The sequence below is a fragment of the Helianthus annuus genome, chromosome 13 (genome assembly GCF_002127325.2).
Source record: "Helianthus annuus cultivar XRQ/B chromosome 13, HanXRQr2.0-SUNRISE, whole genome shotgun sequence".
NCBI classification, from domain to species: Eukaryota; Viridiplantae; Streptophyta; class Magnoliopsida; order Asterales; family Asteraceae; genus Helianthus; species Helianthus annuus.
In genome coordinates this window covers 7,026,607-7,032,215 of record NC_035445.2, presented here as the reverse complement: position 1 = coordinate 7,032,215, position 5,609 = coordinate 7,026,607, and the positions used below count along the sequence as shown (strand labels likewise).

The 5,609-nt window shown below is 31.9% G+C and overlaps 1 long non-coding RNA gene across 1 annotated transcript; it reads left to right on the top strand.

Moving 5' to 3' along the window:
• Positions 1 to 2,027: 2,027 nt before the first annotated feature.
• LOC118485604 lies at positions 2,028 to 2,420 on the top strand. Its single transcript, XR_004877002.1, has 3 exons — positions 2,028 to 2,117; positions 2,190 to 2,318; positions 2,405 to 2,420. It is a non-coding gene; the product is annotated as an uncharacterized LOC118485604 (long non-coding RNA).
• Positions 2,421 to 5,609: the final 3,189 nt, after the last annotated feature.

The following is a 5,609-nucleotide window of genomic DNA, read 5'->3' as shown; positions in this document are numbered from 1 at the left end:
GCATCTGTGATAGGCAACCGATTGAGAAACGCGCCACACCACAAAACACACTTATTTTGGGATCCATTTATTCCAAACAAAGATGAAAGAAGGCTCCATTAAATCTGTGCAAATCATTTTTCCTTTTAGGTCCTTAACAGCGAACAAACCTGAACCATTTAAGAGGGACAAGTCGTTGTGATTTTTAGTAATTTGGTTCTATTTTTTGTTATTAAAAAATCTATACTATCTATTAAAGGAGGTTAGATGATGACATAGAAATGCCTACGTGTCAACCATTCAGCTATGCCACATAGTCCAAGGTGATGTCATAAATCCGATTTTTATTAAGATAAATTACTGATTTTTTTAGGAGGGAACTTCAAAATCAAATTCAAAATTCAAACTGTAATTTTAATCCTCCTCTCTCTCAATCAAATATAGTCCAGTCTTCATTTTTAAAATTCAAAACATAGTCATCTTCACACCTCTCTCTCTCTTCAACTCAGAAAATTGTTTCAATTCTGAACAAAACAGAAGAACATCGAAGCGATCTCTGATCCGGCCTGCTCAAGCTGCTCTCCATCTCCGATCAGGCCTCCACTCATGTACAGTCTCAATTTGTCCCCCTTTTCATGTCGATTAGGGTTTAGGCGTTTCACAATCGCCTTCGAATTCAACAATCAGATCGGAAATCATCAACAAGTTGTTCAAGGTAATCATAATTAACCTAATTTTGTTTCATTATTGTTTTGCCTTCAATGCAAAACTCGATTTAAACGGATCAAAGGTTGCAATTGTCGTCTTTTTTGGTAGCAATTTCTCCCTCTTTTCATGTCGATTAGGGCTTCAGGCGAGTTGCTTGTTTATATTTTCTGTTATTATGTTCAGTTTAGGTGTTAGTTTTGTTGATTTATTTAGTTGTTTGTTTGTTGCTTTATGATCGTTAATTGTTAATGTTTTTGATCCTAGATGAGCAAGTTAGGGTTTAAAAATCTGTTGGAAGCTTGATTGTTACTGTATTTGCTAAATAACATTTGATCTTAGATAAGTAAATTAGGGTTCAAAATGGATATAAGAAATTACATGTTTAATAGAGGTTTTGCAGTATGAAAATTTGATTTATTGATGTAAATGATATTTTATAGTGCATTAGGAGAAGATTTGGATTGGGAACGGAATGTAAAGCCGCCACCTGTAATCACAGAGGAGGTTTCTCAGTCCATTGAAGAACTAATCATGAAGCATATATCTGAGGGGCACTTTGATGATGTTCAAAAAGTTAATAAGTTGCCTTCTAAAGCACCAAGGGAAATGAAGGAATTGGTAAAACACCACAAACTGCTATATCCAATTGTTTTTAATTAATTTTATTTATTGGTTTGTTTTATGTGTGCTTGTAGGGATATAAAGCTTGATTGTTAACTTTGCTGGATGAAAATCAGAGTAAGAAGGGCCTTGGCAAATTATATGCGGTTAGTATTGACTGTAATTTTTTGAAAGAACTAATAGCCTGTTCATTGTAAATATAACATTTTCACAAATAACGTCCAAACGAAATAAAAAGTTTCAGTATTTATGTAGATTTGTGGTGAGATAACAAACAAATTTAGAAAGTCGGAGGTTGTGAAATTTGACACATCAAGTATCCTAAGAAATAAAAATATTTTGTAAAAAATATGTATATTTAGTTCAGTGGTACATATTTTCATTAGTAATATATTTTTAACACTAGAATAACATGTAAACGAACAAAAAGTTGCGTAACAATTCTCTTTTAAATAATATTTTTATTATAAACTCACTTGCCTCTAATATTATTTCGGTTAATCACACAATGACAAATTTGTTAGATTTACGTTGTATTTTCATTTATGCAGGACAACTTGAAATTATTGGATGACATGGCTTTATTAAAAACCGACGGTTTTCTGCAGTGTTCCTCGGTTATATAACAGAGTATATGATGGGTATGATCAGATGAACAGAATGATTTATTCTGCAATCACCAGTTTATTTAATGTTGACTCAGCCATGTGGTTTTTGCAGCGTTATGAATGCAGTGAAATCATCTGGTGGTTTGAGGGAAGAGTTGTTTAATGCTGCATATAATGCAAAGAGGCAAGCATTACTTAAAGGTAATGTATGGTATTTATCAGTTAAGTTTATATTTTAAGATTTCGGATTGTTATTTTTTTATTTTTTTATAGGCAAGAACGCATCTCCAATGTGGGACCGATTAGTATTTGACAAAATAAAAGCCAAACGTGGCGGCGGGTTCGTTTTATGGTTTCAGGGGCGTCTCCATTGTCTGCTAATGTCATTGATTTTCTTAAAGTGTAAGTTAGTTTTCAATACTTTCTTATCACAAAGGTCATATATTCCTATTATTACTTCTTTTAACAGAAAAATAACATGTTTTCAGGTGCTTTGGTTGACCTGTATCATTGTTATTTTTACAAAATCCTTTTAATTAATGTTAAGTTATTTTGTTTACCTATGAATGTCTAAAACAAAGGCTGCCTAACTACGTTTAAAGTGCTCTTCTTGAGTTATATTTTATAACTTTAATGTAATTCTGTTACATGTTATTTTCAGTTTGTTGTTTGTATTTTGATGGGATTGTAAGGCAGCCATTGGTTTGTTAGGATTCATTTACTTTTTTCATATGCATATATTAGGCTTCCCTTAATGCTACTTAGTCCTCTGTTTAAGAGTTTAATTAAGAAGTTGGGTCAATACATTCAAATTACTCGATCTATTTGTGCTCGGTTGTATATTTTGTATGATATGTATTATCTGTAGAAATTGATTAACAGTTTTATATAACTATAGTTTTATACCAATTGTTTCGACTGAGATTTTGATAAGTTTTACAAATATTTTGAACGTTTTGAACTGTTTTACACAAGTTTTAGTTTGCTCAATTAAATGTTTGATCATGTCAGTCAATTTCCATTGATTTCGAATCAATTTTGAGTCTAACTTGATCGAGTTTCGGTAAAATTGTTTTCTGACATGTGCCGAGAAAGACTGCGACTCAGATGATACTTCAGAGGATGATGAGAGGAAAAAAAGAGGTATGTTGTCATTTTGTAAACTCTCTTGATTTGTGTTATATATTGTTGTATAGGTCGGACCAATGTGATATTTTATAGTTTTTAATACAAATGAGAAGTCGGCTTGTCTAAAATTCATCTGGATAATGAAAACCATAATCAGGACAAAACCAAAATTGTGCATTGAAAACAAAACCAAAAAAAAGTTGAAAAGATGAAAACCATACCTAAAATCAGGATAATGAAACAGAAGTATGAGGGTCATAGACAAAGTCAACGACTGAAGAAAATCAAGATACATACAGCAAGAATTTAAGAAATTAAATCTTGATATATATGTGGATGACTCACAACAACCATGTGTAAGATACTATGATCACCATCAAATGTAACTAACAAAGAATCAATAAAATGCTAATAAAACATTAGAATCAATTGATCAAACAACTACACTTGAGTCTGTAAGACTACCATATTGAGTGCTGTTGCCCCTAATGTAGCTTTCGACTTTAGCACTAGAATATCTACAAGTACCAAACAATCTTAATTTAATTAAAATTAAGGAAAAAGTTACCCGTGTTTGTTGAAACTGTTTCGCTTCCAAGATTGTTAAAGTCAGCACGCAAATGAAAATTAAACAGATCATCCATGGTACCAAACAACAATCTTAAGAAAAAAAATTTAGATGAAATATTTTCTAATTTATCAATGGAACACCGTCTCTTTATCTTCAAACTCATGAAAAGATGTAAAAGTAAACTGTGATAAAAAAAATTAATACTTATAAAATATGAAGTATAAAGAAAGTAGCAATTACATATGAAAAAGAAAACTAATCAGACACATCTAACTCTAATTGCAAGAATCAAGGAACTTTAACTTCAACTCCATGGAGCACCGAACCTCTCGGTGTATCTCATTGATCTTTCTCATGAACTCCAGGTCTCATTCTCCACATTCTATATTACTCGCAACACACAGGTCACGAACGGAAGTAGTCGGCATCGCCCTCAAGTCCCTCGAAACCTGGTCTCTTGTCAGCAGACCAACTTCCAGTCCGTTAAAACACCTCTTCAACTCTTGAAGAGTAGACCTATCAACCAAAACTTGGTCTTCGATTTGTTTAATAAAGCGTTGCTTGAAATCGTCAGATTTTGCAGAAGTATATGACTCCATTTTAATATATTTATAAGAACTAAGGCAAAACAATAATAGTTGCTCTTCTGTTTCACTGAATGAATCTGTTTTGATGAAAAAACTTCTTATTGGCAATGCTATTATATAGTATATGTAACAGGCCAAGGGTCAGCTTTAAAGGCAGACATTAAATAAACATTTATACTTAAAAACCATGTACATTTAATGATTTAAGAGTCAAAAACGTGTATATGGGAAATGCCTGTTCAGTTATCCTATTAACCATTTTAATGCAAAATCTTTGAAAAATGAGTTTTCATGGGAAAACAAGTAAAATTAAATATGTAGAAAACCAAGGAACAAAATTGAAATCTTCAAAAAAAAGGTTATCATAATTAGGAGATGTCTCTTCATTTACCCTATCAAACATTTTAAACACTATAAAGCATCATTATTAGTTTACTTGAAAACATCAACACTTCAATTTTAAAAAAACGTTCATCCTAAAACAAATCGTCCAAAAACACTTACATTCTTCCTAAATGGCAAGGAAAACCTTATACCACTGGTCCGATACTACTGATCTTAAAATCGAATTTTAAACCTAGTCACTCCAAGAACAGAGAAACGCCGAAGAACTCAACCAAAAAGTTGCTATGGTTAGTGATAAATATTATAAGCAAACCTGGAGTAGCATTGCACTGCTGGATGAAGTTGCCTCTTCTACTCCAACAGAGTTTAAAGAAAAAGCCGAAGAGTTTATTACAAATTTGCTGAAACAGGATCAGAAGACCTGTGATATGCTAGCTGATCTACAAATTAAAATAAAAAACGAAATTGCATGGAAGAAGGCGAGAGAACGAGATTTTCTATTAAGTGTTAATTGTAATGTTTAATTTTTAATTTTTATTATTTTTCAAAATCATAATTTTGTAATACTATGGTTTAATATTGAATATTCAAAGTTTCAAAATCAGAATTTTGCAATTTCAGTTTTACCCGTTTCTTTTATCCAAGATTGCTACTTGTTGGTACAATGGCCTTATTGTAAATTTCTTTTATCCAAGATTGCTACTGGTTGGTTTAATGAAGATGTCAATGGACCTAATTATAATTTTGGAACCCATACATGCTACAGGTTTATTTAATAAAGATTGAGTTTTCTGACATTAGTTTTGATGCAGTACAAGCAGTGGAAGTTGACCGGGAGGTGGGTACAAAGGAAAATTTTCTGTTTGTTTCGTTAAGAATATTTCTACATAGTTGTTTTGGTTTTATATAAAATTTTCTACTTTCTATGACGTGTTGTTTCGTTAAAATTTTCTGTTTGTTTTGTTAAGAATCTTTCTACTTTCGATGACAGTGACGCTGGGGCAAAGATGACATCAAGTTTGTCCCTAAAGTCTAATTTATTTCTGCCAATGGGTAAAGAAG